At 37.1% G+C, this 27,741-nt stretch overlaps 2 protein-coding genes across 19 annotated transcripts in view; one reads left to right on the top strand and one right to left on the bottom strand.

Moving 5' to 3' along the window:
• CTNNA3 (catenin alpha 3) overlaps positions 1-27,741 on the top strand; it is a 571,770-nt gene that overhangs the window by 203,920 nt on the left and 340,109 nt on the right. The gene's annotated exons all lie outside the window — the stretch shown is intronic.
• The window catches only part of LRRTM3 (leucine rich repeat transmembrane neuronal 3), an 89,266-nt gene that overhangs the window by 21,181 nt on the left and 40,344 nt on the right, over positions 1-27,741 (bottom strand). The window contains exons 4-6 of one of the 6 annotated variants that reach the window (XR_694191.2): positions 24,717-24,798; positions 22,265-22,301; positions 13,334-14,145 (exon numbers count right to left, since the gene is read on the bottom strand). The exons of 4 other annotated variants lie outside the window; for them this stretch is intronic. The gene's annotated coding sequence lies outside the window, so the exon portion shown is untranslated. Of the gene's footprint in view, positions 1-13,333; positions 14,146-22,264; positions 22,302-24,682; positions 24,799-27,741 lie in introns of those variants that run through there. One more of the 6 variants, XM_068950843.1, reaches the window with a different exon arrangement.

Raw genomic sequence — 27,741 nt, 5'->3', positions numbered from 1 at the left:
AAATCTGCGAGTCTCTCAAACTTCATTGTTTATAAGAGTACTTATGAAAACTTAACTAGCTTCAAGATAAAAAGTCTAACTGGAATGGATAATGTATTAGGTTTCTACTAAGGGATTTCATGTAGGTACAGACAAAATTTCTCTAACCTCATAAATGTTAACGAAATATTTTATAAATCGGATAAGGATTCAAGTGTAATAGCATTGCTCAAACAAAGTATTTGATTACAAGGAAGCTAATGGAGAATTCAGTGCTATTAAGACAGTTTATTCCTTTACACACTGTTTCTGTGGGGCCTGTTCCTAAATCAGGCAGCTGGCTTCAGTCATCTCGAAGTCTCCTAGAGGACTTCATGTCTCCCCAATGGCTTTGTGTGCCAACCACGCAAGCAGTCCTCTCTTCAGCTTGCCTTCCATGGAGCTGTCAGAGCAGCCACAATGTTTTGGCTGTATCTGCGCTCTGGACCTGGCATTCCATGGATCTAGAGAAGACAAAATACAGCCCAGAAAAGATGAGTTTTTCCTAGGGCTTTCCCAAGACTTAGTGGAAACTCTTGGTTTGGCACTGTTTAAAGAAAAAGATCATAAAATTATTGTTTTAGTCATCATGAATTTGTGGAAGATAGGTTTATCAAACAAACTTCAATGGAGAGGAACATGTTAGTGATTGTTAAAGGCGAGTGTACTGATACCACATACTTGTATTTCTCCAATAATTGTGAGTTGGCCTCATTAGCAAGTTACTTTAAAGCAAACTGGAGTGCAGATTTATTTGTTCTGCAATAATTGCTGAAGAAAGTGCTCTTACTTTACTGTCAACACAAGGGTAATCCCTGGTATTTTTCCTGTCAGTTAAAATAATACCTTGCATTTGCTCTGTCATTATTTTTACTATTCCCTAAGGAATCACATACTGGTCATATCTGAAGATGGAGCAATTGTCAGAATAGTGAATTGATCTGATTAGACTTGTGGATGTCTGAAAATGCTGGGCAAGGCTACTCTACTTAAGGAAGTAAATTACAGTCCCATGAAAGTGCTCTTAAGTGAGTTTGTACATTCCAAAATGCAATGCGCTGTGGTATAAAACTGCTAACTTAAATCCAGAAACAATATAGTCACATTAGGTCTCTGCTCACAGCCCTGCTGCCTTTTGTCTAGCGCTGTGATCCCAATGTATTGAGTTCTACGCAACTTCCTGGTAGCTGTTCATACAGATGCCTTTTCATTTCCTTTTCTTTACATGAGGTGGCATGTGGAATGGCATTGCTTCCGGGGTAGGTTTGGTTGGTAATAAGTCTCTCACTAGCCCTTTGTCCCTTTGTACATGTATGACAGCACCTCACTTGCTTGCAAGAGGTCCACTACGTGGACAAAGTTACATGAGGATTGCCCGAGCTCTATCTGTCTGCACTTTATTTTGTAGTTAGGAATATGTCTGTTCAATGGATTGTTCTAATAGGTAAAATACATGCAACAACTGTGTTTTTGTCTGAAATTGCCTTTTAGTGAAATCTTCTGCTTTGACAGGTGGAGCTGTATGTCCTTTTTTTTTTTTTTATGTTGGGGGATTATTAATATTTCTCGGCTGCCTATCTAAATTTTTTTTCTTCAGTCAGGGTCAGTGCCAGCTTGATGGAACAGGTGATTGCTTAACCAGCAAATTGTTAACATGGAGCCCCAGCCAGGATGAAGCCTCTTATAATTAAAAGGCCCTCTTACTGCTTGTGCCAGCCATTTTTCCCCTTGCCTTTTCCAGCGTTGCCCTGCTGTTGCAGACAGAAAATGCAACAAGAAAAGAGAAAACATCTCTGATGTTAAGCCTGTCTAGTCCAAACCACTCAAAGGTTTCCTGTAGGTATTGTGATATTAAGATGACATAAGACTGGATGGGACCAGCTTTGCCTGTCTAGGGAAAGGCATTTATTTTTATTTCTGTGTTTCTCTAGAAGATAGCGATCTGTTCCTATGTAATTTTAGGAAAAACAAACATACCAACCTATCTGTCCAGCTTTACTTTGCAAAATGCTATTACTTAGAAAGTCTAAATTCATGGCTTGAAGTGAAAGTGTGGATTGTGTGTGTGTGGTGCTGGAACAGCAAGTAAATTGCTGCTGACGCTGGGGCAGAGAGAGAGATGCCACGTTCTTCTCTATAGCTAATGCCCTGATCTTTAAAGTAAATATTGCTGTCTCTTTTAATTGTTGGTATTTTACTAACTTCATAGAAATGTCGCATTTTATTGTATTTATTTAAGTCTGATGTAGTACCTCTGCATCCACACAAATAATCAGAGTAAAGATTAACATATAATCTTGGTATTGTGTTTAATCTGTTACTATCCTTTAAACCATTATGGGTAAATAGTTATTTTGAACAAATAATATTTTTACCTGATTTCGTGAATTAACAGCGAGACAGAAAACGTTTATTCTGATTGATATAGTCCTTGAAAAATCCCACAAATCCAGGCTTTATATCACAATCTGGCATCTTGTGTATTCAAGTTGCAATTACTCATCTATTAGAAATCAGAATGAGAGAATTTACTAAATCAAGATGTCAGAGTACTTGATCATTTGGTTTCCTTTCAAAAAACTGCCAGTTAATTGTGGCATTAGGGCTTAATACGTGAATGATAATGGATTATATCACATGTAAAAATCACAGTTTTATACACAGTGCTGAGCATCTGTTTATTATAACTGAATCTTGATTTTCTAATAACTGAATACTGGTGTATTCAGATTGTAAACTGGCTGTGTTTCTAACATACCATGTTAAACTCTCCCACGTGCCCACCCTGCATAGTTGCATTTGTCTACTACTTGCAAATCACGCCTTTTCACAACAGATTAGCTGAGTAACCCCGTAGTTTGGTGTTCAGAATAGCCTGGCTTTGGAGTGTTACTTACTACAATGCATGTTAGATATGTAAAAGTGTTACAAAGAACATCTGTTCCTGTCATAATTGACACCACTTTTCAGTAGATCAGTAGTTTAAGTTGAACAGGGCGTTAATCAGTTTCAGATCTGGTCCAGCTGTGAAGAATTTTTCCTCTGTGCACAACAGTGGTCCATTCAGCTAGTATAGCAGCGCTAATCCTGATTTCTACGAAGTCCAAAATAAAGATCCTTGTACCCTTGCAATTTTTCAGGGAGATGCATGGTATTGCAATTTTTCAGGGAGATGCATGGTATTCCTGGGTCCAAATCTCAATTCTCCTGGAGGTATGCTTTCTATATTTCCAGGAAGGAAATGAAACTAAAATCTGAGGAATCCTGCCCTTGAAAAAATTCTGTGCGGTTATACTTCCTCATGGCAATCCTTATGATCTTGTCCATACATTTATTTTCATTTTGCAGTCCAATACAGATATAAAATATGGCAGAGTTCCAGTTGCTTTGGGAACTTTAATTTCTGATTTACTTATATATAAATTAAAAATGAGAATGTTTCATTAACATTTACTTCTATTAAGGTTTAAAAGGATATATTTCGCTCCCTAAGCCTACAGCTGCAGCTGGTTAGAGCGACTTTTGCCAGAGTTATAGACAAATGCACGCTAACTGAATTAGCTCTGATTATACTCACTGTAGTTTCTGTTTTCTGATTGATTTCTGCATACTCATATGTGAATTCTCTCGTTTAGTGGACTTCAAAGTTGGGGAAAGGTGATTTCAAAGCTCTATGTGTGAATGTTTGAAGAGGTTATTCTGTGTGTGTGCCTGAACTGCGCACTTGAATAGTAGGGCTGACATATTTGCATTTGCTGAACACGCGTACATCATCATCTTAGCACATTTGGCTCAGCAGGTCCAGATGTGCTGAACACAGGCAGGAGACGTGCCTCACTCAGGAAAACTCTTTAGGGCAGATGTCATAACGCTGAGATATCCTTCAAGTTTCGGACTCTTTGTGCACGTGGCCCATAGTGACGTGATCATGGTTTTCTATCTGGTAGCCATATGAACTACAAACACTATGGAATGAATCTAAATGTCTATTTGCAAATTATGTAAATTTTAATAGTGTATTTAGAAAGTAACTTTTTATATAATTGTAGGGTAGGCTGTCTTTCTGATTATTTACATATAGTGCAGATGTTATAAAATAGAAAAAACAGTGATAAAATGGATACTCTAAAAAGGTCAGTTAGTGTCACTGTAGTGTTACTGTAGTGTGCTAACTACAGTAGAATGCTATAGGGAAAAACCTGAAAGTGAAAGAAAGCATATGAGGGAATGTAAATTGAATGGTGAAGTCATTCATTGTGTGCTGAAATGCGGATGGAATATGAAGAGTGTTCTAACAAGTGAGCTATACAGTTTTTAATGTCTTTTTGCTTCTGAGAAGGTTTAGCATAAACATGGACCAAATACTCTGTCATACAATCTTTTCAGCTAAATAGACCTGAAATGCGTCCTAATCCCATCTCTGAGAATCTTGTAAATTCTACTGTAACAGGGTACATGTTAGGGAGAGTGAAGAAACATCTTTTAGCACACCCTGAAGATGAAGCTTAGCAGTTGGAGTTGACATCAGTTTCTTGTTTGGAACAATCCTGCATGTAGAAAAGCTTGTCTAAAACTTCTTGAAAATGTTACGCTCTTGAGTTGGAGGAATGTGCCAAATAATGTTCTGCAGAAATCTCTCCTAAGCATTGTATTGGTCGTAAGTGAGCTGGTTAGTGGAATGGGGCGTTAAATTTGTAGGAAGTTACTATGGCTATATTGAAGGACAAAATTAGAATTTAGATTCATTGGCAAATGGGGGAGGTTGTTTGAAAGACAGGGTACCTCTGCTAGGGCATGGTGCTGTGCTTACAGCTGTGCCCCCACAGGGTGAGAAACAACTGTGTAAGGGGCAATTCAGCAGGAAAGAGTCTTTAAGTTGTAGCAAATCACAAGGTGTATGAGTCAGCATTAGCATGCTGTTATGAGAAGAACATGGCACGTGAGGTAGGTATTCACTGCCAAGGTCCGCGTAGTAATTCTTTCACTCTGCTCCACATTGGTGAGGCATTGGCTGGAGTGATATGTCCAATATTGAGCAGCGTGGCTCAAGAAATATACAGAATAATCAGAGACCATCCAGAGCAGAGTATCAGGAGAGATCAGGGTCTAGAAATAATGACTTAGGGGAATTATTTGTTTTAATGAAGAATTAAAGATTCTTCATTATTTCTTCTAATGAAGAAATAAAGATTATTTGTTTTAATGAAGAGAAGATGAAGCGAGCTATGATAACACTCTTCAGATATATAGTGGGTAGGACAAGAAGCACGTCTTAAATAGCAACAAGGATTAAATGTCGTATGATAGGGATAATTAAGTACTGTAATAGGTTGTTGGAGGAGATTGTGAAGTGTCCTTCACAGGAAGTGATTTAGAAATACATTAGACAAACTTCAGTCAAGAATGACAGCATCATGGCCGTTCCCGCCAGGGGCAAGCAACAGACCGGATGATCTCTCCAGGTCCTTCCAGCCTTGTTCCAAAATGCAAATTTTCAAGGATACTTTGAATTAGAACAAAAAAAAAAATATTTTTGTTTTGTTTCCCGATGTTGGTTTGATGTAAATTTTTTATTAGTAAACTTCTAGGTGGAAGTTTTGCTGCTGCTGCTGTTGTTAGAAATGATATCACCCCCCCCCCCCCCCCATAAAGGAAGAAAACTTCTTGGCCCTGAAAACTTGTAAAAACTGTTGACTGTTTCCCATATTAGACAGTGTACATCATAGAAATAGTGTCTTGAGTGAGGAAGGTCCTTGTTAGGTAGAAAAGTAGACCCAACAAGTAGATTAAAAGAGAATTGAAAGAAGTCTGTGTTCTTGTGGGATCAGGTACTTTCTTGCCAAACTCCCATCTGTTCAGCATTTGCTGTCTCTGTTTTCTTTTCACCTTCAAATTTTACTAGCACTCCAAATGGTGACATAAGTGACTGAACAGTGTTAAGTCTTGAAGTGGTACTGGTCATGCAGGTACCAGAAATACTGACTGAGCTTTCATAGAGAGGTTGTGCTGGCAGTAAAATAACCTGGTCAAGGAGTGAACTTGTAAAAGAGCAGGTGCTAACCCATTTTTAAGAAATAGGGAGCAGGTGAGGCGATGTTTTTGCTATCCTGTATGCGGACCCTCCCCTCAAAGATTTCTGAGGTTGGCTGAGAAAACCTGTATTCAGGATTCCTTGCAAAGTCTGTATTTGTGTGTGTGTGTTTTAATCACACATATGACATTCTTCTTTAAGAGTTAAACAGGAAAATCACACCTTAATTAAAATTATGGGGAAAGATATGTCTAAGTATTCAGGACTGAATCCTGGAGACAAATGCTTAGCTCCGTCGTCAGGAGATATTGGATAGACTGTAGTCTAGGAACGTACTTAGAAATTCAGAGACTGACGGCTAGCACCTACTGCAGGCTTAAAACATTGGGAATTCTGCCCAGAAGGTTGAGGATTATTTCTTTCTGTGTTGATTGTTAGAGGCTCATTGGCAATCCAAAAGAGTATTTCCTCTTGAAGAGATGCACTCCAAGGAAAAAAGATTATTTTTATTATTTCTTGAACTGTTTTTGTTGCGGTAATTTTTTCTCAAAATAGATGTATACCATTTCTGTCTGTTTACTGCAGGAGTTCCTACAGGGCTTATGTTTTCTCCTGCCCTAAAAAAAGAGACCTTGGTGAAAGTAATAGCAGTAATTGAGTACTGAGTAATGCTAGTGAGATACCCTGTGGGGTGCTTAAAAGCTGCAGTAGGCGGAAGGGGCTTGCTCTTCCGGTCTGAGATAGCACAAGAAGCAGCAGGCTTCATTTGTGGCATGGAGGTTAGAAATAGTAACGATAGCAAAATAATGGAGCGGTTTGCCATGGGAAGGCCTGGAAGGTCTTGCGGGAGGTCTTCCAGAGCAGTATCTGGCAGTCATGGGGGAACAGTTGATTCTGTCCTGGGCGGAAGGATGGACTAGATGACTTTCTTTATTACAACTGAGCAATATGCTACTGTGAAAGGATGTTTTTGTCATACTGGGCCAATGACTACGCTAAAAACAAACTGTTTTTTATAATTTGTAATGTGATAAAATGTCAAGCAAAATATTTACTGTATTGTCTTTTGAAATGTTTTATCACATTGGAACAGCTATTTTCCGTTGTGCTCAGCTTCTATGTGCTACAGCATCCGTGCAACATCAGTATCAATAGAGTTTGCTGTGTGGTTCTTTTCTTGTACTGTGGTGCTGCATCTGCTTTTAGACATTATTTAGACTTATTAATGGAAATATATTTCCCTGGGGGTAGGAGAGAGAGCAACTTCTCAATAACTGAGTTACAGATAAAATTGAATTTGAAGAGTCCAGCAATCTTGTTTGAAGTTCAAAGAAGCTTGTGCTTAAGTTTGGCCTGCCTGGAGTTACTGCATCTTAACACATATAGCTTGATCAAAAGAAAAGTAGAAATAGACTAGTTCAGAAATCCAGACTGATTAAGTCAATCTTTCTTGCCTGGCAATGGAATTTAGAAAAATATCATTTGGTCTTCTCTTAAAATATTGTACTCCTGCATCAAAGGATTTCTCTTCCAACCATTCTAAACTAATCAAACAATGAAAAAATTGCATTTCTATGGAGAAAAGAAGATTTTCTGTGTGATCTATTCAAGTTAGCAGTTCTTGGGGGCTGCTATATGGAAATACATGCTACAAGAAAGCTAAGTCAGTTCAAGTATTACTTACCTTTCAATAGCTTGAATTTGCCTTTATTACAAACTTGGAAATAGAAATAGTCAAATGCAGTGTAATCTGCGGAAGTGCACTTATCTGCTATTACGATTTATTATTTTGTTTTTGTGATATGCTGTTACTTGATAATCTTTGGAATGATTCTGCTAGCAGTGGTCTAAAGCAGAGAAAAGTTAGTAGCAAGATAGAATATCTGTGAGATAAGACAGAGATACCCAAAACCACGCAGGTTATGAATTCTTCAGGAGGTTTGCATTTCAATTAGCAGGTATGTTTTAACATATCTTAACTAGCTAGACTGAAAATGGGGTTAGAGACAAATGCGTAGGTACCATTCTTAGCATTTCTAGCTCCTGGAAGTCTGAATTTAAAGAAGTGGGAATTGAAAATATATTTTATGGAGTAAGATGGGGCACAGTTCGGATGAAGATGAATGGGGACAGAAACAGTCTTGGGACTGTGGCCTTTCACATAGCCAATAATGCTCTCTAAAATATCAGTGATAACCATAATTGACTCATTTTAAGCTAATAAAAGCCGGCCTAGGGGAAATAAGTACAAAAGTAATCCGGCTTGTACTGGAAGTACAAACAAAATTATAAAATGTCCTCTTTCATGTATTTTGATCTGAGAGACACGAGGCCCTCTTGAAACCCAACTGGCTAAAATAGGTCTCTGCACAGGCCTGCTAATCTGTTAGTGTAAAGCTAATTGCAGTGTCGGAACCTACCATACTTTATACATATCATAGTTTTACCTTCTCTTGTGGTGATGTTCATGTCACTTCAGTATCTCATAAATACCCTTTGACAGCATGTAAAATAAGCCATGTAAAATATATTCCTGTGAAGCAGTTTTAGTACAATGAGAAATTTCTCCTCCTTTCCCAGTAATTTTTTTCTGTAACTCCGGAGCACTGTAAGAGCTAGCCAGGAAACGGGCTTTTATGGAATGTGGGGAGCATTGTAGTTCATTTTAAGTGTGTGTCTAATATTCCTGCGTGCCTAGTAAGTTAAAATCTGGCCTCTGCTTGAGGTGGTACAACTCTTTAATTCTGTTAGGCTGTTAAAAAAATATATAAGTCTGTTCAGTCACTGACAGCAGGTTTTTTTTTTTTTTTTTTTCTGGTGATTTGGGATTATAAGAGTTATGGGGAAAGGTGACCTTGATGCAGGTTTAAGTGCAGCACTTCTTGACATGGTGGAGTAAAGCAACAGCACTGGTGTTAACCTCATTATATTGTTAAAAGCACTAGGGGTGAATTACTTAAATTAAACAAATGATGTTCTTATTTCATAAACTGCATTTAATCTCACGCATGGCTGTGTTTATGATAGGGTTACAGCAATACAGTAAATTAAATACGAATGGAAGGGTAGCCAGTGTCTTCATAAGCAGATGTTTTGTATTTGCACTAAAACAGAGATAGGATATATGCTGAAAGTCATTCAGGACAAAAAGGTTGAAGCCTCATGTATTTACTGAAAAAGGTAAATTTGCATTTTTTTAGTAGTTAATATTTACTTAGTAATTCAGTCCGTATCATCTAGAAAGAAATTAAGCTGGGTTTTGTATCATGCAGTAAAACTGTACTATTCAGAATTTTATAATGGAATTTTGCAAAGAAATAAACACAAGTGATAATACAATGAAGGCTGCTAATACTCATTTAGGATTGTCTTGACATTTTTTCCCATTGTAGGAGTTCAAGTTTTCATTGATGTTAATTAGAAAGCCTACATGACTTATGAAAAATTTGTAACTATATAAAAGAAATCACTGTGTGTTAGCACATAATTTTTTAACATATACTGTGTTTACTGAAATTTTACCAGAATTTTTTCTCAACGATTTTGGCTAGCTATGGGAAGAGCTGAATAACCGAAATAAAATGAAAAAGTTGCAAGTTACATTAATATCTTCGATGTTTCCAACCCCCTCCCCCCCCCCCTTTTTTTTTTAGCGCTTCAGTTAAAAGTTTGGTACATTTAACCCACATTTGTCAAATAGCTTAAGGAAATCACGACTGCCTTTTGTGGTGAATAAACTGCTTGCAAAGAAAAATCAGGCAGCTGTGTTCATTAGTAGTCCTGGGGCAGAAGTGTGCTGTTATAATGTTGTGAAGCCCCTATGTACCCATTCACATACAGGTAGAATTCATAATTCTCTATAGTCTATCTAATGATCGCGTTCCATTTTGCAGTGACAGTTTTCATTAAGACTACATTTATTCAGAGAAAAGCTAACCTAATAATAGAGGAGCCTCCAGGTAAGGGATTTGTTGTCATCTTCTTTTCAATATTTTACTTATTCTGAAAATGGAATCATTTAAGCATAACGAAAAGTTTTCTTTTTATATAGTGCAACTTTTTTTTTCCGATTATTTAATATGTATTAAGTGGAGAATATCCAGGACACCATTTGATTGAAAACCACATTTTTTCTGCAGATACTGAGGTAGCTTTGAAATGACTTTATTAAAAAAAAAAAAAAAAAAAGTAAGGGTTAGTAAAGTGTTCAATCAAAGCTACAGTCACAGATTTCATATGAAAGTTAATGGCAACTGTATAACTTCAGCTTTTGCACAGTATTTTTACAGATTTATTTAGACTTGTGTCAATGTTAAAATGGAGGTTTACATGGGGTGGGAGGATGCCTGTAGGAAATTAACTTAAAACTCTGTAAAGAAAATTTGCTTTTATTCTAAGAGTTACTGTTTAGCTTCATTTTTACATTGCATGTCCCATCCAACATGGTATATATTTAATAAACCTGTGACTACTTTTTAATTCGTTTAGTTGTTGAAATTGTATCCAGTCAGGGAACTAAGACCCGTAAAAAAGTAGTAGTGCTGTTTGGAATTTCACATTAAAAAGTGAGGACATCTGACTACGCCAGTGGCAATGGAGAGGTCCAGCAAATCTTCATTTTGTTACTAGTGCAGCAGAAGGGAGAGAATTAAATTTACTCACATACTTGGGAAACAGTTCTCTCTCTTTCTTCCATGAGGCTCTGAGTGCAGGGAGTATCTGTGGGGATTGTTTGTCCTCTTGCTGGGAGCCAGGGTTGCATAGGGTCTATGCTGTGTGAGGATGAATTGGGGTTTCTTTCCCCTGCTTGCAGCTGCTGTGCTGGTTGCTCAGAGAAAGGCTTTGCCCCTTTTCCTGCTTTGTTTTAAATTATCAGACCCAGCAAAGTAACCACTCTTTACCCATTTTAGCCTATTAAGAATTTTGGGTCAAAATTCAAAGATCTCAAACCTGACCTATTATAAGTATTTGCACAGAGTGCCATATGAAGCAGAAGCACTTTCGATGTAGGACATTTAGAGACGAATGTACCTGCCATGATAGATTGTGTGTGTACATAATATAATCAATTCTAACCTAGCAAGAGGGATAGTAATAATAAGCATAAGCAATCCTTAGGATTGCTGAGGTCTTCTCTTTTATTCCAAAGAATCATTTTTTTCTCTCATCTAGTAAATTTGTCATTTATTTGCCATTGTTTTTGTCACACATTTTTTCATAAAACTGGAGCTATAAAGCAATTGCTCTAAATTTTTGTTATGTAATGAGTATGCGCACACACAAGCACAGAGCGTTATGACTTTTGCATTTCTCTTTTACGAAGTGGGCAAGATTCCAGCGTGCAAAGTAACACAAAATTAAAGCAATGTCAAATTCAGAAAAAATCATTTAGAAAAAATAGTTGCTTTCAAATAATTAGCAAATATGCTTCTAGGAAGGAAGCTGGATATGCCTTTTCAGGAGAAAGTGAGTTTGAAAGATGTTAGCGATTTGATTTATCACACATTCCTGGATAATATAGCACTCCAAAATCCTATTTATCTAGTCTGCTGCTACTGGCAATTAATCTTGAACAAGGACATGAAGCATACTGAAAAAGGGGAAATGACAAAACAGAAAGTTGTCCATAGCTGCTATAGGATCTTCTGAATAAGCTTTAGAGTCCGAAGTATCAGCTAGATAGAGATCAGGAGGAAATTTCTCCTCTGCCCGCTCTCTCCATTTATGTAAACCTGTTTAGCACTTAAGGTTTTAAAATGCACAGCTATGGCAAAGTGTACTGTATATTCCTGTCGTCAGATGGGCTAGAAAACGAAATGGGGCGTTATATAGATAAGAACAAGATAGATACAGGCTAGAAGAGCTTTGTATTAGGTAATAGTACTAAAGCAGGTAAATCGTGTTGCTACGTAATTGAGTTATCTCCCCTACACCTTTTTTTTTTTTCTGACAAAGGTACTTGGAAAAAAGGATTAATGCTCGTAGTCCAAATATTGAAGGAATCTGTCTCCTGAAGTTGTGGTTTGGGGATATTAGATTTTTGATTTATTTAAGATTAGAAATAGATTTGAACTGCAAAATTTGCATCCAGATCTGATTTTCATTTGCTTCAAATTTCTGGGAGACATGGTTTGTAATGTTGGAAACATTTTAAAAACAGTGCTTAGGATCTACAAGTGAGCTCAGAATTCAAGTGCCAGCAAAATAGACGCTTTTTTGTGTTGTGCCTATTTGTAATCATGATGGATGCAGAATTTGTTAGGGACGTGTCTCACAGCAGTTGTCCACCAAGTATGCTTGTTACTTTTTCCTCCTTCTCATACCTCATCTCCTTTGAAAGCTGCTATTTTTCATTTTATGGTGCTGGTGAAATACTGCTGAGTCAATGCTTGATTAGTTTCCAGTCAGCTCTGTGCGAGTAATTTATTTAGATGCCAAACAATCAAATTAAGTTTTCGGAGTATTATGGCCTTAATAGAACTGCAATGAAATTGTGCTGTTGTCGTCATGGTGCCGTCCCCAAAGACTCTCATGGCCAGTGACAATTGTAAAGTCATCTCCTTAGGGTGGCAGTGACGTCATTCAGCCACAGGACAGCTGTCTCTGTTGATTTTCATTGCCTTTTGTAAGGCTTTAATGTTGCAGGAGTATCACCAGTGGCTTGCATTAGTATCAGCCTGAGAGTATTTTGAGGAGAAGCACTGCATAAAATTGGGATGGTAAAGAGGGTTTTTCTATCAGGAACATGAACAGGTTTTCTATTACTGCAGTGGTAATGTTTTGCAATGTAAATTACCAGCAAAATAATTTCTTTTGTTAAGATTTTAGAAATACTAGCCTGTTTTCTTGGTATCTATGTTATCTAGCCAATGCATTGGCTGACTTGATGTGACATGAAACAGAACAGTGTTCCTTAATTCACCAAATGAAAATTTTGGAAATTATAATTAGATGATATCTGTGTACCTTTTATGATGTTAAGGTACAGTCCTTCAATGTATTTGATTGAACTGTCCCTGGAATGAAATTTTATTTGAAATGTTGATGTAGCCTGATTTCATAGGTTCTCCTACTTTATGCTTGTAGCACCTGCTGTGGAAAAGAGAAAAGAATTGAAAATATACATAATGCCTGTATAAAATGGCCTAGTATGCATGTGATGGTTTGAAAGTTTAGTTCTATTTCATAAGAAAAGGGGTTTTCCATATCAGGACTTGTACCTCTGGGAAAATGGAACATCATTTTTCCTTCTACTCTTTAATTCTGCTCTAGGTTCCCCTTTGCTTTAGAGAAATTTTATAATATGGTACCAAATTAATTTTTTAAAATCTTTTTTACCTAATGAAAGATATGGCCAGTCACTCAACTTCCCCTGTTGTGTAGAGACTGTCAGGAGACTGTAGAGAACTGTCAGGGCTAAGGGACTTGATTTCAGGCCAGTGCTGCCTTTTTTGTAGAAGCTTTTAGGAAAAACATTAGCTCCTTACAGAGTAGCGAGTAGAGTGCAATGGAGGCGGATACGTACAGTTGGTGAGAAGGACCCAACATCCGCGCTGTGCCTATTTTCCTTCAGACCATGTCTGGTCTTGTGGAGGGAACACTCATAAGCAAATGGAGTGTTCCTGAAGCACATCCTCTGAGTTAGTTTTGTGCAAAAGGAGTGTGGTTTGTTTATTTTGAGACCGCTACGCAATGCCAACCAAAATGCGGTAAGTGGGGACGACTGAGGGATTTGCTTCTAAAGTTCTTTCCTAATTGGTCTAAAATGCTGATGTAGATGCACTGACAAATGTGTATATTCAGACAGGTATGGCTTAAGCTGTGGAGATAGTCAGGTATGCTAAATTTTCTCTCAAACAAACCAGTAGTCCAAAGCTACAATTAAATGGAGATAGGGATGACAGCTGCTAGGTAGGTATAGGGTCAACACAGATAAACAGTAGGAAAAACTACAAATGATGCAAAACAGGATTTTTTCTGGTAATGGGTAAGCTTCATGGTTCCGTCTCTCCCAGGCTGTCGTTGTTCTTTTCACATGGGAGCACCTTGGCTCTCTTAAATATTTACTGTGATCTGTCTGAAAGCTACAAAATTATCTGTAAAGAAAAGAGATTAAAACTCACTGAGATCAGAAAAGTCTTCAATTCCCTTGCTTTCAGGCTTCTACATTATCCTAAAATTTTCTTGGAGAAGTGTTGTAACGTTAAAGGATATGATATTTGACATCTGCAGTGCCTCAGGAATATTTTTAATAGTTAAGGATTGTTATTCATCTTCTAAAATCCCTGAGAATAAGAATACATTTTATATTAAGATAATAACTGTGTAGCCAAGAAAGCAGCTAGGGCACACTTTGTGTGCAGTGTATTTATTTAAGGGCTCTGGTAAATTGGTAAGTGTGTAGAATAGCGCCATAAAAATCTATTCTGACTTCTCTTGTTTTTCATAATTGAGGATTCACTATAGAAACCATGACTGTGACCTTAAGCATTCTGTGCCCAAAAGGGAATGTATAACTAACATGTGTTGAAAGGGAGTGTCTCATGGAGGACAAGACTGCTAGACTCTCTAGTAGCTCTACTCTTTTATAATAAATCTTTTTTTTTTTTCCCCTTCTGATAGAAGGGAATCTGTTACTGTTAGAGGGGGAAAAAAAAATCGTGCCACTACCTATCAGTAGTTGTTTGATTAAATCTTGTGATGGCCAAAGAACTCTGCTCCTAAAATCCTAGGACAGATGCCTTTAAATTTTTCTTGGTAAGCATTTCTTGTATTAATCAGAACTAAATTTGGTAGAGAATCTGTCCGAGGTTGGAGGTTTCCCATAATTCAGGATAGGTAATCAGAGATGCTGTGTTATATGAATGTAATGTGTTAGTCAACCAGACCGTGGGAATTAGATTAGTCTAAAAAGTGATGTGATTAATCCAATTTGTTAGGTACCATTGAGCATAATCTGGGGGAAAAGATACCTTTTCTAAGGACAAAGACTACTGGAATGACACCTTGCTGAATCCAGCATTTAGGTCTGTACAAAGGAATTTAGAACTACTTTCTGCCGACTCAGGATCCTCACTGAATAATTTTTAAAGAGATTGCTTCCAAAGTTGTGATGTGTTGGGAATGAATTAGCTGTTTCTGAGATATCTTCAGACATCATTTCTTGGTATCCCTTCATTTCTGGGATGCTCAAAAGTGTTGAAGTTGCTAATAGAAAAAAGGCGACATTCTTGTCTACTGATCATGGAAGCCCACAGGCCTCCATGCAATCCTGCTGAGGCTGTGTCAACAGGAGACAACTCTCAGGAAAGATTCTGTCCAACAGAATAGTTTGGGAGAAATGGAACATAAATCAGGAGGTTCTTTTTTTGTTGCTTAAGCTCATCTTTAAAAGACAGGTTTTTTTTCTTCTCCTGATGTTAGAATTTTTTTAAGTTTCGGATCTAATTGTTACAGGGTCAGTATAAACACATTTCCCTACCGTTGAGTTCAAGTGAACTTTCCTTTTCTCTGGGATTTATTCCCTGTTATATACATTATTTTCTTTCTTATCCTTAATTTAGTACCCTGAAAAATTCAACCTTTCATCCATCCTAGTGATCGTCATATAGGTTCTTCTCTACGCTAGTGATTCAGTTTGCATCTCTTTCTTAAACACAGATTAACTGAATTATGTATTATTCCATATAAGTTCTTACTATTACTTTTTATAGTAATGGTAATACCTCCTTTTCTTTATTTCAATCGATACATCTAGGACCAGGTTTGCCTTTTTTTCACAGCCATATTGCGTTCCAGCTTCATAGTAATGCTGGAATTGGTGAATCTGTGCAAATCTTTTTTTCCTGCTGTTATTTCCAGTGGATAAGCGCATTGTTTACAGCAAAAAAATATTTTGCCTCTCAGTGTATAACTTTTTACTGTTTCCTATCGGTTTTATCTTCCTACTACTGCGGTCTTCTCTGTCATCTATATCTTTCAGTATAACATGCTAAACCACTTCTATTGATGATGCTTCATAAATTTATGTATCAGCAAATTTCATTAGCATAATTTTACTTTTTTTGTGCCAAGATCATTAATGACAATATTGAGAAAACCCATTTATAATCTCCTGTCAGCCCTATACTTTCTCTTTAAACATTGAATTCTTGCCTTTCTTTTAACTAGCTCCTTATCCATCACAGAATTCTCATTACTAATCTTCATCGCTTGATCAAAACTAATAGTTTTTAACTGGCAGTATATCAACTATTTTTTGTTTTTCAAAGTCCAAATTGGAACTATGGCACAGAGAAGTAATATATTTAAAGGGAAGAAGTTTCAGCAATGAAATATAGATTTAGCAAGGAGAAGCCTTACGCAAGAATGGAGGGGCAGGAAGTCAGACTTTCACTCTGGAATACGACAAAGCAAAGGTGCCGTTAGAGGCAGACGGAGTCAGTAACGTACGTAGGCTTGATAGGTAATATTTTAGAAGTTATAGATAGATATTTTGTGTGTTTGGGGCAAGGGGAGTCAACGTGGTCCCTTGAGAAGTTAATTGGCAAACTTCAATGATAAGCATGGCTAACACACAGTGAATGAATGCACGTTTCATGTGAGTGCTTGTGATTCTGAATTTGATTTCTGATTTCTTTGATACAGGGGCCAGACTTGCATCCTTAGCTTAGCCAATAAGGTTTGACTAGGCCTACTTTTGCGGTTGCTGCTTTGTTAAATCCTTTATCCTTGACTAAGCTTTCATACTGTAGGAAATCAGCCTGAAACTAAACTAGTTTTATTGGAGAGATAGAATTCAATAATCAGAACCATTCTTGCCTTGAAAAACGCAACAAATTCATTTCTGATCATCGATTTACTTATTTCTCATGGTTTTGGTGTTTTATCACTTAATCAGGTCTAAGCACTGTAACTATATGTGGAATGATAATGTTGTTCCCCATTCTGTGAGTTTATAATCCATCTAAATAATAAGTAGTGGGTGGATTATCATTCATTTAAGGGGACCACAAGATAATGATCACCTTAGGATGTGTATAATCGGCATCCTGACAAAGGTAAATGTCAGAGAATAATCTGGAGAAAGCAAACTGGCAGAAGGCTGTTGGAATTTATGAAACAGTAGATCTTTGAAAGCTTGTAAAATCCAGCTGCATAAGAATCTGCTTTAAATCCCGTGGGTGAGATTTTTATTGTTATGCTGGGAATATGAGGCCATGTCTATGCAATCTGACATTAGGCATCTGTTTTGAAAATGTTTTCGGTCGTTATTTCACCGATTATCTTTTTTAAAAAAAAGTAGGACTGTCTTGGTTCAAAAGGTTCATCTTTTTGTGTGTGTTTTTGTTCTTCTTTCTTTTCCCCAGCAAATGTCACATCTGTTAGGGGCTCCCATAGCTTCCAGAGCTGCGTGGCAGTTTTCAGGGGTACTCTTGCTTGCAGTGAGTGGTCAATAGCACTTAAAAATAACCTTCCAGCTCCTCCCTTTTTTTAAATCACCCCAGTGGGCACCATTGTACCAATTTTCATCAGAGTCAAACAATTTAACGGGCATAAGTTTCTTTCACTAATCTAGAGGTGGTCTATACAGAGCAAGAGAAAGTAACAGCACAGAGTCATTTTCAGCAGGCTCCTCCTGAAACAAGGGAACTAGTGGACATGTCATGAAGATGAGTGCACATAATCTTCACTGAAAGAACTCTGGTGGGCTTTGTGTTTGAAGTACTGCTATTTTGTCACCTTTCTGAAGAAGTAACCTTTTTTTAAACACAGAAACCTTTAAAAAAATTATAGAGTAGTCTTGTATTGATATTTTCATGCATGTAGAATGCAAGAGCTTGGATTTAATTGAGAAGCATGACTCTAATCTGCGATTGGCACAGGTTTTGGGGTTTTTTTCATGAATTTCAGAAGCAGGTATTATACACTAAAGATCATATGGTAATTTTACAGTGAGTCAGCATCCATACCTTTCAGTTTTGGTCCAGATAAGCATTTACATGTGTGGATATTGAAGTGTCTAAATTTATGATCCTCCTGTGCCTGTCCCATCTTCATCAGATTTTGGGTGCAAGGGTCTAAACATCAGGCCATTGGCATGTTTTATTCTGCTGATTAGCATAGCATCAAGAAATGGTCTAACTTTTCTTTCCTAAGGTTGACTTAGTGCAGTAATTCGTAGCAGTCCTCAGTCAGATTGCATCAAGTGGGCATGGCCTATAAGTACCTTCTTTTTGTCTTTTGTTCCTCTCATTCCTTACAGAGTTGGGAAGAAACTTACCTATGGGAATTAGGTTCAGACTTATTTTATAACATTCATGATGGAGTGGAAGAAGCTATAAATCTGATTACATTTACTTAATGAAGACAGTGCACTTCAGATGTGACTAAGATAATAAGAAAAGCAAATTAGAGGTATAATAATTCATCTTATTAAAAGTTTGGTTTAAGTGAGCTTTAGTGGCAACATGAGCCAGCTGTAAAATGCTCTGACATATATCAAAACTTTACTTTCAATATAAAAAACTACTCAACCAATGAAACATTAAAGAAATGTGACATAAGACTAAGCTTTTAACAGCGAATCGCATCCTAGAGGCATCCTATTATTTAAGAGCTTACTTAAACATTTCATTGTTGTCTCAATATTTAACATTAGTGAGAGAAGTGTGAAGCAAACAGAGCCTATGTTGTGATCCTTAGCTTTCCTAAGGGGAGTCCTCTGGAGCAGGTGTTAAACAGGAAATTACTGAGGAGCGCTGTTAATTAAAGTGTAGTTTAGCTGGTGGGAGTGGTGTGTTTGGGTGCCATCACCCACCAGGAGAGCTTCAAAACTGCCACTCCAGAAAAGTTTTATTTTGTTGCTGCTCCTAGTCCCTTCCCTTCCCTCAGCCCTTAAACACTTCTCTGGTCTGGGCTTTTAGAATGCCTCTGGGATCACGAACTCAATTCTGGCCATGTATTATTTCCCTGCTCCAAGTATTTCATTCCACTCTGTTAAGAAATATTTGTTTTGTCAACGCTCTGGCAGTTTGTCACTGGCTTTAGCCATTTCCTTGTCCCTCCCTGTGGCTTTTGTGTCAAACAGCAGGAGAAGGTAGCATGGTAAGAGCACATGGAGGGGATTAGTAAAGTTAATTTTAAAATTAACTTTACTAGTTAACTTTACTCCAGGCCACTTTCTTGGCTCTCATCTACTTCCATTACACAAAAACCTGATGAGTTCCAATTTGTTCCCTCACAAAAATGTTGAAATATATCTGATGTTATGTTATTAAATCTGTAAGGCCAAATTCTCTGCCAGTGTTGAAACTTCGTGATAACATTTATGTCATCCAAAGATTTGGCTGATTATTAGCTAGTTCATTAGAGATAAACTTTTCAGTGCTATATTTTATTTAGTTTATGTGACACCCAATTACAGCTTTTTATTGTCAGATGTTAAACACCTACTCAATCTCACAATTATTTTAAAAAGTCAATGAAAAACAGTGATTGCTACCATGATAGATGCCTGTATTGGATTCCAGTTGACAGAATAATGACTAGTAAAATTCAGTCAGTAATCTGAAATAGGTAGTGCTCATTAGGTAACTTTCAATATCTTTTAATTCCATTGTCAGAGCATAGAGAATACAGAAAGAGTAAGATCAGTAGTAGCATAAAGTATTAATGGACTAATGCCCTAATTAAGACAGCTTCCTAAAGATCCGAAATAGAGCAGTGCCAAATAGAGCAGTGCTAAAATGTTAACACTGCTAAAATTATGACATCAAAGATGTCAATAATTTTGCATAAAGGCTAGAAAAGAAAATGTTTTAGTATTATTTTCTCTAGGTAAAGACGACTTGTCTTCCAACATTTCTGCTTCACATTTGGAGCTCAGTTACGTTGGTGTTAGTCTCGAATACTTCCATTGCTTTCAGTGGAGTTACATGGTGCATATTTCCTTGTACTTCAGAAAAAAAACAGGACTAAATACTGGTTTCCTTTATTGGATAATAAAGGTGTTACAGAAGCTATATTTTACTTTCTGGTAGCTGTTAGTTTTAGTTTGCTGCAATTCATTCTTTGGCACTGATCATAAATGGTTTAGTATGGAGCAGAATTATAGAGTTATCTGGTTGATACAGAAAACTAAGGCACCTTTTTATCTGTCTCTTTTTTTTCTTTTCTTTTTTTCTTTTTTTTTCTTTTTTCTTTTTTTAACAAACTCGTAAGTTAAACTTTTAAAGCTATGATTACCAGCAAGGTGGTGATTGTTTTTTTTTTTTTCCCCACTGCAAACAAAAGGCACAATTTGACCAGTAAAACCAGTAGATTCTTCCCCTTAATGAGTCCGCTAGTGTTAAGGAGGTTTCAGCTAATGAAGAATTCTCATGTTCAGGGGCTGTTCGCAGGAAAAAGCAGTATTGCTATGTCATTCCTTCTTACCTATATGGGCAGGGAGACTTTAATCAGAGTAATGCTCCTATATCAGGGACTCGCCTAACGTGCTGCTGGTCTTATTATTTCATGAACATCAAGGCAGCTAAGAAGAGTCTGGCAGCACTGCAGGTTCTGAAATGATATTTCCTGTGATTTTTTTTTTTCCATCTGAACTTTTTTCCATCAACAGCAGCTTTAAGAAGCACCATCAATAGTAGTTTTTTTTTTTTAATTTTTTATTCATGAAGAATGAAGTAGTTAAGATCCAGTAGAGAGCCAGCCTTATAGAAAGGCAGGGCACAACATCAGAGGTTAGGATTCATGAGTATTCACAGAGCTCTGTGGAAACGTATGAACAAGATGTACTTGGCTGTGTTCATTAGTATCAGTGTTTCAATTTCATAAAGACTATGTTTTGCATCCATATTTACTATGCGCTAAAGCTGTGCTTCTACTAGCAATATGCTTCTAGTATTGTCTGAATCTTTCAAACTCTCGTTTTAAAGGTAGAAATATTTTAAATCAACTGGGTATATGTTTCTTGGTTGAAGTGATATGGTATGCTACGCCACATTGTCCTGAAACTTTAGCAATAAAATCTTGGCTTCCCAAACAAAGAGGAAGATTAGATGACTCTTCACACTGTTTTTTCCTGAACAGATAACTACCTGTTGATGTGAATCACTATATTTACCCTTTCTTACACATTTGGCTGAGTTTACAAAGGGTTGGTAGGCTATGGTAGGATTTCTGAGCTACGTGCGTTCAGTGCCAGGTGTGAGGTGCTGGAAACTTGGCTTCTACCACCTGCCTCTGCCACTGGCCAGGTAATCTTGGGGACTCCTCTGACTCTCACTTCCCTTATCCCTTAACTAGGGATCTTAATGCTGACCTTTGGAAAGTGCTTTTAGATCTTACAACAAACTAGGTGGTGTTATTATTCATTAACTATTTATGCCTGTCTACATCTTTATAAATCTGTTTTGGAGATAGTACTGTTTGTCACAGATGATGAGCTAAAATCTGGTTTCAGCTGCCTTTCTGTAAGTATAAGTTACATATCAATATGGAAGAAGTATTTCAGGAATTTTGTAAGTGATGACATTTGCATCTTAGAACTATCTCTATGCATTTGAACTAAACTGTATTGCACTAAAATCTTTTCCTGAAGTCTAGGTAACATTAAACAAAAGATTGCACAGAAGTATTTGCATCTGTACAGTCATTGAGTTATTTAACATGGTACAACGTGACACTGACTGGTTGTCAGTGTTCTGGTTTTGGCAAGTTTCTTATGTGAAATACTGATAGTTTTTCCAAAATGGGGAAGTGTTAGTCCTAAGAGTTTGAAAGTTATCAGCTGGACTATCCAAAATCAGAATATTAGCCTTGAAAAGATGAGGTTAAGAATGAATTCAGTTTTTTATTTTTTGTTTTGATTTTGAGATCTGTACTGTCAACTTATTTCATATTTTCAGTCTTTTCCCCACAGCCAAGACGGCATGACTTTTTAAAGACTTTTTAAAATCTTATATAATTCACTTTTCTCATCATTGTATGTTGGGAAAACAGACAGCAAAATCTACAAAGGTGGAAAACGCAGTTGTGTTTTTACTGAGATAACAGATATATCTGAAACATATATAAATCTCGTGCTTAGGATGACCCCAGTTTGGATGCTGCTAAGTTATGAAAAGGAGGTATATTGTGTTCAGCTTTGGTATCATCCTTGGGATATAGACAAGCTGGAGAAATAGGAAAGATAAGAAGCTTAGAAAATAATACCTATGAGGAGAGATTGAAAGAACGGGGCTTGCTTAGCCTAGAAAAGAGAAGATGAAAAGTGGATTAAATAGTTTTTCAGTACATAAAGTATAGTTGAACTTACTTGATGCCCTCAGAAGGAGGGTATGCTCTAGCAATTTCAACTTAACCCTTCAAGTCAAAGTGCCAGAGTTCAGTGCTTAAAAACTAAGATATGAGATTCTCTGCAGCCTTAGGCAAATGAGGTGGGAAAAGAATCACAGACTTGATTGTTTCCCTTTTCGTATGCTTCGGAGGCGCATAAGGCCACAATTTGAGGTTGCCAACAATAAATTTCTTTAACTAGAAGTCCTGGGATCTTCTTTTGAACGCTTGATTCTCTCATGTTGGTTTCCAGAAAATACTACTTGACGGTTTGGGAGGACATGTAGAATGTCACTCACTATTTCATTTACACAAGATCAAAAGCAAACAGCTCATGTCCTTATACCATGGCTGTCACAGAATAACAGGATGAAACTGCTTCCTGCAAAAGCCAAGGAATATGGACTTTGGGAAGATGAAGCTATGAAGAATGAACTTTCAATGGGAATTCATCTTCAAATAGCTCCAGTAGTGCTTTAGATACTTACTAGAATTTAAATAACCTATCTTCATCCTTTATTAAGCAGCAGAGCTCCACTAATATCAAGGAAGCTATCTTAATTTAAACTTGCCAAGGATATGGCTGTGAATCTTTTGAAAGAACCAGAAATAGTTCTGCTTATTCTACGTTTGCTTTTGATTAAAATCTCTTTTGTCAATGCAGTTCCTTATCTGATGTATTCAGGTACCTTGAACATAAGTTGCATTTCTTGGGTTCTTTTTCACAAGGGCAGACACTGGTAATGATGTGTGGAGAAAAAGTAATGGACAGCTGTATGCAGCATAGACGCAACAGGACTGGATTTAGGGCTGGATTCAGCTCTGTTGCTCACGGTAGTGTTACACAGCTTCTCCTCTTTCGCATGACTTGAAATACATATTTTGGGTGGAGACACTAAAATAAAGCCAACATATCTCTTCCGTCATTGGGAAGCTGGCCCCAGCTGCTTTCTGTACCAGTTACAGATAGTCTTGAGTAAGAATTCCCCTCTGTCAAACATCTCTGTAATACATTTTTGACAATATATGCTCGAGTTACTACAGTCCCATTGAGCTAAGAAGTATAATACTTTTAAAGTGTTGGTGACTCATCCACTGTAATTTGGAGGGTGGCCGCCTACAATTTCCAGGCACCATCAATCTCTTAGGTAAGATAATTTCCTGCTTCATATATATGGAGGAGGAAAGGGTACACCATGAATTTCTGATGGTGATGATACTTAGCCTTTATATAGTGTTTTTCTGCCTTCAAGGCCGTTTACAAGAATGACTTAATGTTCATCATACCCTTCAAAGTTGTGAAGTTTTAATATCCCCATTTTACAGAAGAGGAAATTGGAGCAAAGGAGTTAGATAACTTTCCTAAGGCTTTGGAAGGAATCGTCAGAGCAATTTTCAGTCCTGTGCCTAAACTATATATCACTTCTTTTTTTCCAGGTTCTTCTGTATGTATCCCAGTGTTTCTTGGTGTAAAAGACTATACCAGTGCTGAACACCATGCAATCTTAGAGGGGATACTGATAATTAGAATACGTGGATAATTGCTCTTGGACATTATTTAGAAATTCATGAGGTAGGAATTTGAAAACTTCTGAAAAATGTTCCCAAATGGTATTTAACATACCAATGGTATTTAACATTTTAGCATGAGAGATTTGCATCAGCTGATTATCTCACTGGGAGACACCAAAAAGTCTTCAAAAACCCTTAAGCCACAAGAGGGAAGCTGTGTAACCACTTAGTAAAAATCCTACTAAATTCAGCAGGAGATCTTTACGTTAACTTTGGTAAGCTTAAAAGGAAATATTGGAGGTGGAAATTGAGAATATGAGTTTTTTTCATGATTTTGTTTGTCTCTGTGTCTGCCATTGCTTTTTACCTTTCTGTAGCCTGAAACAAAGGGCTTCAGGTACAGAAGACTTCTTTTGAAGCAGTTGAGAGTCTCCCAGAGAGAAAAAAGTTGTAAGCGTGGGCGTTGGCTTACCAAACTGGTGTCTGTGAGAAGTATATTGTATTAATGTAAGACAGTTCTTAAAAAATCAAAAATAAGAAAGCTTATTTACTTTATCCTCTTAAGCGGAAGTTGAATAGAAGCACCAAACTGAAGTCAAAGGGCACTATTAAATATGTGCTAATCTAAAAGAACAGACAGCACAAAACACAGTTCTATATGATGATCATTACAATGTATGTAACATTGAAGAGACTGTCCAAGAATCTACAAAAAGTAAAAGATTGTGGGTTTTTTGGTAGACAGGTTACAGTAATTATAAATGTTCTTTGGAAAGAAAATCAAGAACTACGTTTTCTTGCTTGATTTGACTCCTACCTGAGACTTTGATGCGTTTGACTCCATACACTTGCCAAGCCAAATGCACAAGCACTTGAAGAGTATATGATTTTCTGTACAACTGAGGAAAAGATTGAAGTGAAAAGTGAGTAAACGAGCAAACTGAACATACTCTGTTTGTATGAATTCACTGCTTGTGAAAGCCAGAATCAGTGTATTGTCAGCTATGAGCTGGCTTCCTAAGCCAGCTTTACTAATAGATCTCAGTCCCAGGTTTCAAACTATTTTACGGACCTGAATCCATAAAATGACGAGAGTTTTAATTATGCTGAATTAACAAAACTAGTTTTGATAAGCTAAATACGTTTTAAATTTAAATGTTGTGGACTAATACTCATTTATAATGTCTTGAATATAGTCTCAGTTAGCCCAAAAGTTCTGTACGTGGTTCATGAGATGATAGGAAGCTAAGACAATTATATTGTATCTAATGTGCTAGGACAGATATAGAGAAGGGCCAGAAAGCAAATATACAACTTTCACTATCCACAAATTAAAGAAAAAGGAAAAAATATAGGGATGAAAGGGCATAGATTCAGAACTGAAAGGAGGATTAAAATGGCTTCCTAATGATTTCTGAAATTTCTGAATTTTTTTTAGAGTTGAACTTGTGATTTCTGACTGTGCTTTCATTTTTAGAATAATATATATTTAGCTAAACTAATTGTTTGCTTGTGGTGCGAGTCTGATTTGTGCATCCATTTCTTGAATTTAATGGAGTAATAACCTTGCTTAACTCTTTCTTCTTCTACTTTAATCGTAATATATTCAGTATAGACACAAAAGACCTGAATTTTTTATTCTTCCTTCTGTTCTATCAGTCATCCAGAGCCTTTAAATCCTTGTGCAAGTTGTTCCTTCCCTCTTCCCTTTCTTTTTGAGAACAGATACAGTAACTTTTCTGGTTTATAGTTACATCATGGTCAAGGCAAAGGTTTGTTATTTTGGAGCTGAACATCTATTGTTTGTTGTTGTAAAACAACATCATGATCATTTGGGATTGACCCGTAGATTTTTTCTTTTTTAAACTGATGTGAAAATTAATGCTTCATTTTTAGCATTTTTAGAATATTTATACAGTCTCTCTCCTTTATTCTGCTGCTGACGTTTGTAGAACTTGCAGGAACTGGATGTTTTTTAAGACCTCTGTCCACTACTAAGCTGATCCAAAATAGTCTAGCTGATTAAAAACTAAAAAGAAAGAGGCAGATTGACATATAAACATATGCAAGCATTGAAAAATGTTATGATCTCCTAGGAAAATAAGGCTTAAGAAACAGATTAACAGTGGCAGAGAACATTCAAACCCCAAACACAGCTCTGCCCCTCTAAACATTCCTCCCTCCTTCCAGCCTTTTTGAGAGCATTATAGGACATGCGATAAGAAAAAGCAAGTTTCATGTAGCTGTTTGCTAAAGCTCTAGGGGAAAGTCTGGTAACACATGCTTTAATAAATAAAATAGAGTTAATTAAGAAGCTCTTGAAAGGCTGGCACAGGGGAAAGTTGGGAGAAAATTACCATAGAATGCGAATGTGCTTAGCAGAATCATAATTCGGTTTGAAATGAGGCAGATGTCTTACTGAGAGCTTGAGTCTTCCGTTCTTTCTCATGTTGGGTAGTACCTTATTAAATAAGTGGTGCCACTGAAACTGATGACATGACTTGGTTATAATTAATGAAGCAGAATAAGGCTTTCCCTAAGCAACTTGCAGCTGGAAAAATGATAAATCTCTGATAAAGTTACAGAGAAGGGTTCTGTGTAGTTATAAGAAAAGATTATTTTAATATATATGTGTATTTTTTGAGTCAGAAGCAATGAATTTTATAAGAAACATGAAGGGGGATAGTGATTGCCTGTAATTTAGCAGAGAAATTCAGTACATGTCCTAAATCAGGGTTTGTGTGGAATAGGCGGAAAAGGAAAGCAAACCTGGTATTTGAGCATGGGGTATCTCAGAAAATGGTAACCAGATGTGCTGTCTGTGCCAATGGACATTTAGGCTCAAGTGGCAACTATTAAAGACCGTTACTGTCTGCTGTGTTACTGCCTCTGAGAAGGTAGTTTGGTTTGAATACATTTCTTAGTGGTCAGATGACAGCAGCATAACTCTTATGAAGCTATTGGAGGAGAACTGCTCTCATTTGTCTGAATGTGGCAGAGTGGCAAAATGATGCTATTAAGTCTCTGAATGAATACACCTGTCACAAGAATGAGGTACTTCTCATATATTTTAAAATTGCATTAGGGGAAAAAAGAACACAGTTGTGGGCTTTAGAGAAGCTTTCTTCTGGGCTTTTAGTGGTCGGAGGTATTTGGTCATTTCAAATAGGAGAGGCTATCAGGAGATCGTGTGTCTTTTGATGGCCTCTGGCCTCATGGTGGGTTTCTGCATACATTTCACCCACGTGGAAAGCACCTGAATAGTAGTGCCTGTTTTTATTGGCATTGGAATTCTGACATTAAAATCCGTACTCGGCCACCATATTTCAGTTCAGATTGCTCACAAATTGGGCAATGTAGTCTCAGTGCTGCAAAATAGATTATGTAATGACTGGTATCTCATCTATCTTACCTGCTGGGAAAAGAACACACGTTTTGGAAAACAGGTGAAGAGAAAAGCTGTAGATATTTTATGCCTCATGCAGAACATTTTTGTACTTGCTATATTGTGTGAACACCTATTTTGTTAGTCCCCTTTGGCATATAGGCACATACTTACTTATTTCATCAAGTGGTGCTAACAGAATCGATGATGATGAGGGTGGCTTCCCCTTCAAATGGGGCTACTTTAGCTCAGCTGACCTCCCTGCAGGTTTCTAAGTGGAAAGGGGACACCTAGCATGTAGCCACATTCCTTAGGAGACCCATGCACGCTATGAAGTACTGAGACTTTTCCGAAGTTTAGGAAGCAGATCAGGTCTAGAATTTTGATTCAAGAGCATCTCTGACTTTTATTTGGGTTTTCTGCTGTTTCTTTTCTCTGAAGTGTTTTGCTCAGGCAT

This window comes from Struthio camelus, chromosome 7 (assembly GCF_040807025.1).
Source record: "Struthio camelus isolate bStrCam1 chromosome 7, bStrCam1.hap1, whole genome shotgun sequence".
Taxonomy (NCBI): domain Eukaryota; kingdom Metazoa; phylum Chordata; class Aves; order Struthioniformes; family Struthionidae; genus Struthio; species Struthio camelus.
This window is presented reverse-complemented; position numbering and strand designations above follow the sequence as displayed.